The 13,891-nt window shown below is 41.7% G+C and overlaps 1 protein-coding gene across 9 annotated transcripts in view; it reads left to right on the top strand.

Moving 5' to 3' along the window:
* The window catches only part of PAK3 (p21 (RAC1) activated kinase 3), a 238,464-nt gene that overhangs the window by 193,087 nt on the left and 31,486 nt on the right, over positions 1-13,891 (top strand). The window lies entirely within an intron of this gene.

Raw genomic sequence — 13,891 nt, 5'->3', positions numbered from 1 at the left:
TAATCTTGAGTACGCGATGTTCCTTTCAAACAGTGGAAGAGAATGCTGTCCCCCTTCCAGTCAATTTCTTAAACTTCTTAATGTCTTTAAGTTTATACCTGGGTGACAAAAAAAGCTCCAAAAAGCTTATACACAAAAATTAAAAGGATAAACAAGGACAAATGAGCAAAAACTAAATACTTCAGAACTATGCCTCCCTTTCAAAGTGCCAAAAAGGAGGAGATTCCCTTCTATGCTCATGCAAAAACAAAACAGGCATTATTAATGTATAAACATTTATCAAACAAGATGGACAAATAAAAACCCTTAATATCAACAGATTCATGTCAAAGAATTGGAGGAAATAATTGGAATTATGACTCTATATGGCTTCTATTTCTTCCTATAATTGAAAAGAGTTAGCAATTAGACTTCTAACCATGTACAAAATGCATAAAGAAAAGCTTTCCCCTTGCAGGTGCCAGCAAAAATAATCTTGGGTCAGTCGAGAACTGATTCCTGTAATTAAGTCATGATTTATGTGCACAGAAACAAATACAATCACTGAAAGATAAGAGAAGTATACCGGGCTGCAAGGGGCAGCGGCTGCGCCACTCCCCTGGCTGTTTAAAGGCAAGTGGGGGAAAGGAAGGAGAGGCTGTAATTTTAAACATGCACATACACAAAAAGCAAACTGAAGTAGTTAAACTAAACCCAATATTGTAGCAAGAAAAAAGGGACTCCAACACCAAAAGTCAAATGCAGAGAATGAAGCCGTGCACACACAAAACAACCAAACGTCATTTCAAAATAAGTTCAGGGATGAGCCACCTTCAAATGCCACATTCCCAAATCAAGTTACTCATGAGTAAAGCTGTTGTCACCAGCTTTTTCTCCCAGATTGACTCTCAAAAATAACAAAACAGAGGGGGGTATCCAAACCCGATAAGAGTCTCTGCCAGCCAGAGACTGAACATTCCCAGTGCAAATCCTGTTTCCACCTTTTCCAAGTGCCTAGTCCCACCGGCTCAAAATACTTGCAAGGCTTCATTCCCCAGAACTTTGCGAAAGGGGAAGGAGACACCATGTTATCAAGGGCTTTTGCCAAACACAGAAGGGGAGGGGGTAACAATGTGCCAGGGAATCTCTATACCTTAACCTCTGGATTAACCGCAGCATTTAAAACAAGAGACAGCAAAACATAATAAGAAAGAAAAGAAAATTACACTCATTCCAATTACAGTAGAACTCGGCTACTCCCTTATATTCCCACAGAAAACCTACAAACCTTTACTCACATGGAAGTCTGCCAACTGACTTCATTCTTTAAGATTCCAACCACATCTTGTGCTCAACGCGAAAGAAACGCGCCTGTTAAAGACAACCACGCGAGCATCCCATTTTCCCCTCCTCCTTTTTCTTTTCCATTCTGCCGTGACTTGTTGCTGTTGCTGTTGAGGCGCTGCTGTTGAAAAAAAGGGAGAAAGGGCATGGGAGCTGGATGGGGGCATCCCCCCTTTTGTGGAGAGTGTGTGCGCAAGCGCGTTTAGCCGGTCCTCAGGTTCCCTCTCCCAATCCCTCCCTGTTTTTGGATCTCTGCCTCTATTTTGTGCGAGAGGCTCAGATCTTTGTACGGGATCTGTCTCAGACAGCGCACCACCGACCTTTGGATGTGAGTCGGATGCCCGCCCTGGTGGGGCACCGCTCTCCTGAGAGGGAGAGAGCGGCGGGGCTGACGGGATTATGGTGCAGCCAATATGCTGCTGTCTGGGGGGGTCGTCAGCAAAACAGCTGGGAGGAGGGTCCTGCCGGTTACAGACCTACCAATCATTACCTTGATGCCAGCCCATTTCTGCGCTCTTGCTTCCACAAGGGCCAGAAATTCGACTGCGCTGGGCTATCCTTGTCTAGCTGCGCTCAGCGCGCAGCATCAAAAGACCTAACCCGAGGCCAGCAGTACTCTGTGGCCCCTGACCGCGATCATCCGTGTACATTCCCTTGCACACAACCTTACCATGGTTTTCTTTTCATGCCTACCTTGATTTGAAGACGTCCTTCGTCACCTGCACATAACATAAGGGGGTCACAACATTGACATTGACATACAAGACTTACTCCGTCTCTGTCCCATGATATCTGGCAGGTACCACTTCACTTCAATTTTACCCCAGTAGTTCCGTTGCTCGGTCCTTCAAAACACCGTTTGAGAGAAAGTCTCTCTGGGCGCCTGTGGGTATTTTGCAAAACCTGGCACGGAACTGTTTTGGGGTTCCTTCGTGGTCGCCAATTGTTGGGTCCAAATCTAAGCCCTCCCCCTCCCAGAAAGGGCAGGCTAACGCACCCTTCAGCCCTGGATAGGAGTGCAAGCTTTGCTATTTAATTTACCTGTCTCAGTGGCTCAGCCAGATACCAAACATAACAGACACACAATACTGCTTGATTAAGAGGGGTCTCTAAACTGTACAGACAGCAGTCTGACAGGAAAGAGAGCATTGTTTATTAATTGAAGCACCATTATATAGGTTTCATAAGCTAAACAAAATATAATATTACTAAAATCATAACAAAGGAAATACAGTATTACAGAGATAAAGCAAGCGTATTTCCTTATCCTTGTTACATTTCTCATAATTCTTAAAAAGCGAGGAATTGATAAAGAATTTATATACTTGTCAATCTAAGAAAACTTAATTTGAGATAAGAACTGAGAAAGAGAGTTAGATTGACACCAGAAAGAGATAAAGATAGGGCTAGTGTGCCTGTGAAAGTTATCCACTCAGCAGTGTGACGTAAATCTATGGATACAATTCTAGCAAAGTATTTGGGAACACTTTGTGCTGAGTTTGCTACAATGCGCAGGATGTGAAAAATGAAGCAAGACAAGGAAAATAACAACAATCCAGATGGGATACATTTTATCTCTCTTCCATGATGTTACAGCTTGTGAGGCGCCTCTGGGTGTTCTTTCTCACGAGAGAGGAAACGAAACTTAGAGTCTTCTGTTCCCCACCCTCTAAGTTCCATGATTCATTGCGGTATTAGCTCTGGCTACAATTTAGCATCTCTGAACAACTCTTGGGGCCTAGGAATAAAATATTTCCTAACATATGTGTGCGTGTAGCAGCAGTATACAATATAATATGCAATTCATGATCATCAGCAAAACTGCAATCCTGTGCATAGTTTCCTGGGAGTAAGCTCCATTGAACCCAGTGGACTTTACTTCTCATTGCGTAGGCTCAACTTACAAAACACACTGACCTTTAAAGATCTTCAGCCAGCTGAAATTCAACGTTCAGTTAGAATTGCAAAGAAGTGCTACCATTTAAACTGCTAGTGTGATATAGGTACTCCAGCAAAGAAAAGGAAAGAAGTATCCAGTCTGTGCTTGACTATTTTCCTCATAATTTCCTCTGCTAATCTGTTGCAAACAAAGCTGATAGCCTTATTGTCACTTTATGGGTATTTGCCAGAGCAAGGAGGGTCCATCAATTATCCTGGTGCTCCAGCAGATGATTCAACACTCCTTCTCTAAAAAGAGTCCAGAAACTGAGCATTCCCCTTCCACTATACCACCCTTGACCACTTGGTATACAAAAAGCAAATTAACTTTGGAAAACTTGGGCATGATTCAGCTAAGACTAAGGGCTCTTAAGACCCATTGATTTCAATAGGAGAGTTACAGGCAACCCTGTGCATGTATGTTCAGAAACAAACCCCAAGGCATTCATTGGGTCTTGCTCTGAGATTACCATTTTAGGCATGTGTTTAACAGTAAAATCTGGAGCATGCTTACTCAGAAGTCTCAGTGCTTTCAATGAGATTTACTCCCATGTAAGTCAAATTACACACTTACATGGGAGTATATTCCACTGGGTTATAGCCAATGTAGCATTAAGTTAAAATCACATAAGCTCTGTACTTGTTCCACTGGTGAAATTTTGTGCCAGCAGAACATTGTTGCACAAGAGAATGCTTAATCAGATTGTTGGTAGCTTTATTGCACAATAGATTGCACAATCTGTTGTGTGATGAGTTTCTGTTACCACAGCTGTTGCATTGAATTCCTCTGTTGCACAACTTTAAACCTCACCCATCTGTCACTGCAAGAGCCCTTGCACTAGCGACAAAAAATGTTGGGTACAACCCATGGAAGTCAGTTCCACTGTACCCAAACAGAATATGCAGAGGATTCTACTGTAAAGCTGTGAATCCAATGCAGAATTACTAGAGAGAAAATCTTACTGAACTCAGTGGGACTTACATGCATGGGGTTAAGCTACATATTGCTCCCACTGAAAACAATGGGAGTTCAAAGCACTCACCTTTGACTGCATTCAGTGCCCGTGTTTACTCGGGATTGCCCAGTCAGTCTATTTCTGGCCCATGCCAGTTCCACATGTGTTCGTTCATAAATCCATTCCATCCCATTTGCACATTAATCTCCAAATTTCATTTTTAAAAAAAAATGCATGAAAAAGTATATTTAAATATACATACGAATGCATATTTTGGACATGTGCAAAAATAAACACTTCTAAAATATATTCTTTCTCAAAAGTATACACATCTAAATGTATTATAGCCAAAAATATGCTTTTGTTGTTGTTGAGAACTGCGTCAGCAACTACAGAGCAGTGCAAAAATTAACTATGCTCCCATCTGCACATTAGTCTGGGAAGTGCACATCAGATCAGTTCATATTGGAATTCACCAAGAACGGATTCCAAAAGTATCCCTAGTGTTTTTCGCCGATGGGTTCATAAAGAGAGCAAAAGCAGAGTGAATGAATCAGATTGTAAGAGTGAAATGCTGGCATCTTTAAGGACAGAATATTCCTTGGTTTTTTTGTCCCTGTGAAGCTACAGACTTTACAGTGCTACAGAGAAGGGAGGAAACTCAGGATGATGGAGGCGGGGAAGACAACAAAGTGAAAGAGAGATGACAAAGCTAAAGCAGTTATATAAGGGGTGGAGATCATCTCCATCTTTGTATCCACCAGGCAGAGCAATGAATTTAAAGTAATACATTTAAATGACATGGACATTCAAAGAAGCTGAATGTTGGAAGATTCACGACATACACAAGGAAGTACTTCTTTACTCAGCGCATAGTTAAACTATGGAATTTGCTCCCACAAGACGCAGTAATGGCCACCAGCTTGGATGGCTTTAAAAGAAGATTAGACAAATTCATGGAGGACAGGGCTATCAATGGCTACTAGCCGTGATGGCTGTGCTTTGCCACCCTAGTCAGAGGCAGCATGTTTCTGAAAACCAGTTGCCGGAAGCCTCAGGAGGGGAGAGTGTCCTTGCACTCGGGTCCTGCTTGCGGGCTTCCCCCAGGCACCTGGTTGGCCACTGTGAGAACAGGATGCTGGACTAGATGGGCCACTGGCCTGATCCAGCAGGCTCTTCTTATGTTCTTATGTACATGAAATTAAAAGTAGGCTCTGTGTTCCAGGTTGTCTGGAACGGCCATATGAACGGTGTGAACAGAGATGACAGAGAAGTTTATCTAGTGCTAGATCCTATAACGTAGGTTACTTGGAAACAGACTAATGGAAGAGGTCTCAAAGGCTGTGATGGTTAAGTGCCCCCCCCCATATCCAGAGGCATTTTTACCCTAAATACCAGCTGCTGGGAGGACAAACAGCGAGAGGAAGGCTGTTGATGTCACACCCTTCTTGCTCTCTTCCTAGATACGAATAGGCCAGTGTTTCAAACAGGAAGCTTGACCAGATGGATTTTTGGTCAAATCAAGCGAGGCTGTTCTGTTCTTCAGGCCACTGGGCTAGATCATCTGCAGGGCCCCTGCAGCTAGGGGTGGGATCCGCATTTCGGTGCTGCTTTGATTTTCACTCCATCGAACTTCCTTCTGGTACCGCTTTGTCGGAGATCAGTGTTTGCTATTTGCGATAAATACTGATTCAGGTTCCCCCCCCACAAAAATATCAATATTAATATTGATATTTCAAAAGTATTTTCATAGTTTTTTTTAAAAAATTGATATGTTCCTCAAATATCAATATTAATATTGATATTTTGTGGGAAATATTAATCGTAATATCAATATTTTGAGGAAACTATTGCTATTGCTATTTTTGAGGCAATTTTTTTTAAAAAATCTGCTTCAGCCGCAGAAAACTGCTAGAAGAAAACCCAGCCCACAAGGACAAAAAAAGGGAATAAATGAGAAATCCAGTGTCAAATTTGAATTTTGTGAAATTCAAGCACATCTCTACTTCCAGCTTTCTGCTTCTAAATGCTGGTGGCCACTTACTTTGAAGCCAAGCATTGTAAGCAAGCTTTTTATACAAGAGCTCTCTGCTTGCTGCTGTTATCATGAGACAAAATGCTTATGGCTATTATTAATGAGGCATGGCTTTATCTGCCTTCCTGCCACACATCTTCCAAGCCCTTCCTTTTTTTATTGATTTTTGGTTGATTCATCACTGTCTGCTTGCTATTTTTAAGAATGTAATGTACACCCTATCAAGGTGTTTGAGTAGTTGCTCCCAGCCAACTTTGAGCTGGAGATTGAAAATCTATTGGAATTTTAATCAGCTTTCTGAAATGGGGGATACTGCATTTCTCTCTATGGCTGTGAGCTAATTAAGAAAAGAATTAAGAATTAATTTAGAAAGGTTGGGTTTGGAACCCAGGTGACACATTTCCCTTTAACCCCCACCCATCTCCTTCCTTATTTAATATCTCCAGGATTGACTTTCATCCACCTTCAGAAAGACACCACACCACTAGGTTTTATTTTAAGATTAACTCTTCTCTGAAACCATTTTGTAGAAAATATCAATACTGTATATAGGGCCTGATTCCACCCTGATGTGCAGCATAGTGTACTAATCCGCAAAGCTAGAGTTAAAGAGAATACTCTCTTCTCTGATATAAAGAGATGCCATTTTGACCTTCATAAAATTGGTGCCTGCTGAAGACCTTCCTCTTTCAACAAGCCTTTTAAGTAGAGACCTTATCTCAGTCTAGTCTGTGTTGGAATTGCTTTTTAATATATTTTCAAACCTTTTTTTTTAAAAAAAAGATATTTTTAAAGCTTTTAAAAAATGTTTTAATGGTTGTTGTTTTAATATATTTTTAATGGTTGTTTTGTTTTAAAGTCTGATTTTATGATGTGTTAAAGTATTTTTAGTGCTTTTGTTTGCCACCCTGGGCTCCTACCAGGAAAAAGGGCAGGATATAAATCTAATAAATAAATAAATAAATAAATAAAATGACACTTTCAACTCACACTATCTTAGAGCCAAACTTGAAGTTACAGTGATGGACCTGTTGTCATGACCCTGGAGTCCATCAGGGACCAGGACACTGAGTTGGAGGCTGCATTCAGACATGGGGTTTATTGTGTTAGTTTTACTGCTCATAATGATAGTAATCCTGTCCTGATTTCAAACATTCCTGTCTAGGAAGAAGGATGGGACATAAATTTAATAATAACAAATAATAATCTGTCTTCTCCTTTTGCACTGAATGCTTCTTCCTCACAGCTGGTCATTTTATTTCATAACTAAGTCGGCTCTTTAAATTGCCACCTGCTGTCCTTTTGCCTACTGCAATATTCAGGCAGTTCTTAATTTTATTTTTTCTGAAAGCCCTCCCAAATCATGGCTAAGGTCATCTTCAGGTTGATGGCATATGAAGGGACAAGAGCAGTAGACTAGACCCCAGTTAATCTCTGTGACCACCTGTAATGCACAGCATGTGCCTAGAGATGTGGAGGCATGGAAAAATGGAAAAATTCAGAAACCCTCTTTTTTTCCTGTCCCCCCCCTCATTTTTTCCATTTTCCCCTGAAAAATTGGAAAAACAAAAAAGGGTTTCCCCCCCCTGAATTTTTCCCAGGCCTTCACATCTCTACATGTGCCTGTCAGCCCAGCCATGATAGAGTGTTTTTATCTCTCTGTGTTCCTGTTTAGCTGATAAACATTTAGCATGACTTGGCATGAGTGCAACTGGCAACCGGAATGAGTGTAATTCTTTTAAACTACTTGTATTAACTGAGAGCATTATTACTTATTTCATGGAATGTCTTCTTCTTCTTTAAAAAGGCCTTTTGGTGATGTTTCTTTAAAAAAAAAAATCTAGATGCTTCCATGCATTTTTAGGGCTGAATGCCACATATGCTTTGTAGTATGCCAATATCAGATACGTGTGAAATGTTTGTGCATGTACAGTGTGCATCCAATGCCTTCATATAGATATTAAACAGCATTGGAGACAAGGTCGTACCCTGAGGCACATTAGGCATTCTGGCAGCAGTTTATTTGGTTTTCCCAACATTTCCTTACCTGATTAATTTCCTCATCTTATTTGATCTTTCACATGACATAAAAGCCACTTCTGGAAATCTAGCAGAATATAATGGGCATTTAGCACTCATTTCCATGTTAATTGCCTCCAGAAAGTATCCATTTGCAACACCATTAACCCAGAAAATTGTGGGAGTAAAGTGACGAAATTTGGGGAGGTATACCAGCATACAAATCTTTCCTGCCATTTTCATGGGGGAATCATGGGGGAATAGAAGCTTGCATGTGTAGAAAGAGTGGGAGACTAGTGACGTGTCCACAGGTATGAATGAAATTTAGCAACATGGTGGTGTATCAGTCAAAAGCCACAGTTCCATACTGCAGCAGGATCTTGGGCCTCTAGCTGCATGCTCTGATGTCATCACTGTGAGCCCTGATGTCATCACTCTGCGCCAGAGCCTGGGCGCTTTCTCTGCTTTTGGACCCAGTTTGGAGTTTGGATTAATTTTCAGGAGAGCATTATGTTAACTGCTACATGGGCATCCCCCAAGAACACCTGCGTTTTGGCAAAAAGGTAACCTTAAGAACATAAGAAGAGACCTGCTGGATCAGGCCAGTGGCCCATCTGGCCCAGCATCCTGTTCTCACAGTGGCCAGCCAGATGCCCATGGGAAGCCTGCGAGCAAGACCTGACTGCAAGAGCACTCTCCCCTCCTGTGGTTTCCAGCAACTAGCATTCGCAAGCGTGCCGTCTCTGCCCATGGAAGAACAGCACTCATGGCCTGATCCTCCATGAATGTGTCTAGTCCTCTTTTAAAGCCATCCAAGTTGGTGGCCATCACTGCCTCCTGTGGGAGTGAATTCCATAGTTAAACTATGCGCGGTGTACTTTCTTGTCAATGAATTCCTCCCACCCCTCTTCTGCCATGCAACATTGCTCCAGCAGCCCGCTGCTTTCACCTGTCAATGGCTGGTTTTAAGTGGCTTTTGAAGCAGTGCTTGGTCTGTCCATTCATCCATTACAATAAAGACAGACATCACTGAGTATTTTGAATTGCCCCTTTTTAGAAAATTGAGCTCTGGATCCTTCTGCCCCCTCCCAACCTTTCCTAACCTAGTGCCTTCCAGATTTTTGGACTACAACTCCCATCAGCCCCCGCCAGCATGGCCTGTGGTTAGTGAAGAGGGGAACTGTAGTCCAGTGCATCTGGAGGACACGTGACTCGGGAAGACTGGTCTGGATGCTAGTGAGAAGACTTTTAATAGGGCATGCATGATATTAAGTGGAAGAGGCCCTATATTTTCTTCTTCGGAAGTGCACAATATCCCTCAGTTACAAAGCTGTGGAATGATTAATGTTACGACCATGCTGTTTGTTTATTTGACTGTATTCAGGGTTTATTGCTGATTTAAGTGAGGTGCTTATCCACGGCTAATTTCTCATTTCACATTCTCTCCACCACAGCATTTTACTCAATACATTTATTGTAAGAATCCACCAATAGATGTCAGTGCTTTATATAGGGCATTGTCAGAACAGTAGACGCCTCCTTTTTTAGAGCCAAAATGAATTTGCTCACAAAAATGTTTCTGGATTTCAATGTCAAATGTTCTCAGACAAGTGGGATCTGCACTAAAGTGTCTAGCCATATCCTCCTCCCCCCCCCAACACTGAGTCAGTGTTCATTGCCACTTAAACATCCAGCCCTCGTCGTGTGCTTTCCTCCCTCCCCTTGGGGGTTCCTTTTGTAAATACATTTTGTACTTGTGCAAACGTTGGGGTTCCCCTGAATCTGTTGATGCATCCCTCTTGTGCATTAATGGTCTTATTTTGCCTACAGAAGGGTCCATATTCAGAGAATGAATTTGCTATTAGTGTTTCCAATTAAATGTTAAATGTCTATAATTGGCATCCAGTTGTGTTTGATATCAGTGTCTGATATCAAACAACTGCTATGTGACAATGATTGACTGCACCTCATGTTAAATCACAGCCAGCTTCAAATTTTCTCCCATCACGGAAGACGTTTCACATTGCCTAGATTGCCACAGAATTTATTTAAATATTCATAAGCTGGCTTTCTGGGCTAAATTCACCCAAGATATAAGCATTAAAAATACAATATTATGATAAAAAATTAAGGGTCGTATTCAGTTCCTACTCAGGATAGACATATTGAAATGAATGAACCTAGGTTAGCTGTGATTATTAACTTCAGTGGGTCTTCTTTCAGTAGAACTTGCATTGCATACCACCCTAAATGAAAAACTATGAAACCAATAATACATTTAAATATAATCCAAGCACTGTAAAAGCCCTTTTCAAAGCCATACAATGTATCAGTTAAATGCATTTGCAACAGATATGTTTCCAAAAGTCTTTTTAAATACTGCAACTGAGGGGAGCCAACTGCTCACCTCTTGGAGGGATTTCTATAAGTTAGGGGCTGTGACTGAGAAGGCTCTGTGCCTGGTTGCTGCCAGTTTACCTGCTCTTAAAGGTGAGCCAACATACAGAGCTTCCAAAGTGATCTCAAAACATGGGGAGGTTCATATCAGCACAAGTAGTTTTCAAATAACCTTTACACCAAATCAGAGCATTGGTCCATCTAGTTCAATGTTGTCAACCACTAGCATAGTGCCAAATTCAGAAGTGCAGGGTCCCTTCATGACAGTCACAGCCATGCCCCCTTTTGTTGCTGAGTTGAGAATAAGATCCTTGTTCATGCCTTCTCCCACAACAACGGACATCCTTAGGAGCCAATAAGCATGAAAGGGGGTGTTAGCCATTGAGAAGAGTATTTGCACTGGCTGACTCACCTCATTTCACTCTGATTGGCTCCAATCAGCAGGAAAGGACAAGGAAGCATGTTAGAAGATGTGGCTAATACACTTCCCTTTCATGCTAATTGGCTCATAGGATGCTGGAGACATAGGGACCCTGCTGGTAAAGGGGCTAAGTCCCCCCCCCGAGTCTCTGGACAACTATACCCCTGGTCAACACTGCCTGGTTGTGTCTCTCCAGGGTTTCAGGCAGGATAATTTTCTTGCCCTATCTGGTGGTGCTGGGGATTGAACCTGGGACCTTTTGCATGCAAAAATGTGCTCTTCCCCAGAAGCATATAAGGCTTGTAGAAGTTATTCTGCTTAGCGGCCTTGCCACCACATTTTGCGTTAGCTGTGTCTTCTTTGTTGTCTTTGAGGGCAGCCACATGTAGAGTGCATTACAGTAATCCAGCCAGAAAGTTACGATAGCACAGGTTACTGTGGGGAGGTTGTCCCTGTCCAGGCATGGCAGTAGCTGGAGGACTAGTCAAAGCCATGAAGTTGGATGTGTGGGAGGTACTCCTAGATCCAACTTTGTGGCCTTGACTAGTCCTCCAGCTACTGCCATTCCTGAACAGGGATACCCTTTCCCCGCAAGCTCCACACCTCCTCCTTCAGGAGCAGGTCATCTGCCTAAATCCTGGATAGGAAGACCACCTGCCCACAAGGGCTCCATCTAGTCAGGATTCAGGCTAGTTTATTTATTTATTTTATTTAATTATTATTTAATTTATATCCTGCCCTTCCTCCCAGCAGGAGCCCAGGTCGGCATTGGCCTTCATCCAGCGTAATAGAGCATCCAGACCCTGGTCCAGCTAGGGACGGGGGAGACATTTGATTCAGTTCACTTTTAAAGGTGAACCTCCCTAATCCACACTTTCCAAAACAATACACAAACTGAAACACAGCCATCCTTCCAAATTTTGCGGTGCAGGTCTCTCGCCATGTAGAGTGTACAAACATGCACATATTAGTCAAAATAGCATACAAAAATGCATTACATTAGGGAATTTTTAAAAAGAAAAATGTGTATATTAGGAAGAATTCACAATAAAATGCTGATGAAGTTTCATCAGGCTTTTAAAGAAAAATAAGAGAATTGCAAACTGTTGTGGAGAGCTGAACTGAAGATGGTTTGTAAGATGTTTTATTTTTATGGTTTTTTAAATATGTTTTATTTTTATGGTTTTTTAAATATGTTTTATTTTTATGGTTTTTTAAATATGTTTTGTTTTAAAGATGTTTTATAGATATCTTTAGTGTTTTTGCCGTTTATTTGCCTGCCTGGGCACCGTCTGGAAGGAATGGTGGGATGATGATGATGATAAAAGATTGAAAAAATAAGAAATCAGTGTGGATAGAGTCATCCATCCCTAGGTCTAGCACCTGCACAGCACCCCCACTGCCAGCTCAGATGATGGGGAAGTCTGTCGTTCACATGGGGATTCTGGCCCACCCCCAAAAGGAAATGAGAAATGGCTGGAAGGTTCCAGTGTCCCTTCTGTCTGCACTGGCCAACGGGGGCAGATAACCTTAAGCACTTGGGGGGGGACCTGCTTCTCACTGCAATGTTCGGTGAATATCACCCTCCCCTGCGTCTAGGGGTTTTCTATGTTCATCCTCCCTTAGTTCAGCACTAGTAAGGACTAGACATAATATTATCCATTCATTGGTCTTAGATCAATTGCTTTCACTGATTACTATCTTATTATTATGGTTATGATTGAGCATTTTCAATAGGAAGATATAAACAGTGGTCTTCAACTAATACATCCTGTAATTGCAAGGATTATCACTAGCATAACAGGACTTCTCCTCCTCTCCTTCCCCCACATGCACCCCACACCCTCCCCAGATCTGCTCTGGAGGGTTGGAGGAACCCCTAGATTTAGCGGGCACATGGGGGGAGAGGGAAGGAAGTCCCATTGCACTAGTGGTAATCCTTGCACGGGTGGCACCCTGATTTAGTGCTGCATTAGATATAGTCCAATGGGGATAGTGTGACATGTGCTGAAACTCATGACCTAACACTGGAGTCTAACTCTCGACATCATGAAACAAGGTATTAAAACGAAAAGCTGTATTACATTCCCATTAAGTATGATGTGCATAAAATATGATAACCTTGCATAATGCCTTTTCAGGTGTTCCAGATCTCAATTGTTGTTGTAGGTAGTTGTTATTTACATATGCCATAAAATTCCACTGTACTGTATGAATGGAATTTGCAGTACCATTAAGTGCTTGGAGATGGTATGTGATCTTCTTTGAGATAGCAATATTCCAAACATCATTAAGCCAAACGGAGAGACTTGAATCCTATAAAGTCTTCCATTTTTGCAGCATGAACAGCAACTTAATAAAAAAAACTGAAAAGGTGTTTAAACTTGACATCCATATTGAGGTTCTGGTTTTGGTGTACAAAGCCCTATTCAGTTTGGAACCAGGGTACCTGAACTATCATCTTACCCCATATTTACCCAGTCAATCACTGCGTTCTGCAGGTGAGGGCCTCCTGCAGATACCATCTTATCAGAAGGTCCTTTCCACCAAACATAGGAAGTGGACCTTTAGTGTTGTGGCATTGACCTTTTGGAACTCCATCCCCTTAAATATAAGACAGGCACCATCTCTTATCTTTTCAGTGCCTACTGAAGACCTTCCTTTTTCAACAAGCCTTTCACATAGAGACCTTATCCCAGTCTGCGTCTATGTTGGATTGCTTTTTAAGATGTTTAAAAACATCTTTAAAAAAATATGTTTTAATATGCATTTAATATATTTATATTTTGTTTTAATAATTTT

This window comes from Rhineura floridana, chromosome 16 (genome assembly GCF_030035675.1).
Source record: "Rhineura floridana isolate rRhiFlo1 chromosome 16, rRhiFlo1.hap2, whole genome shotgun sequence".
Classification (NCBI taxonomy): Eukaryota; Metazoa; Chordata; class Lepidosauria; order Squamata; family Rhineuridae; genus Rhineura; species Rhineura floridana.
The sequence above is the reverse complement of the archived record's forward strand: the minus strand, read 5'-3'. Positions and strand labels throughout refer to the sequence as shown.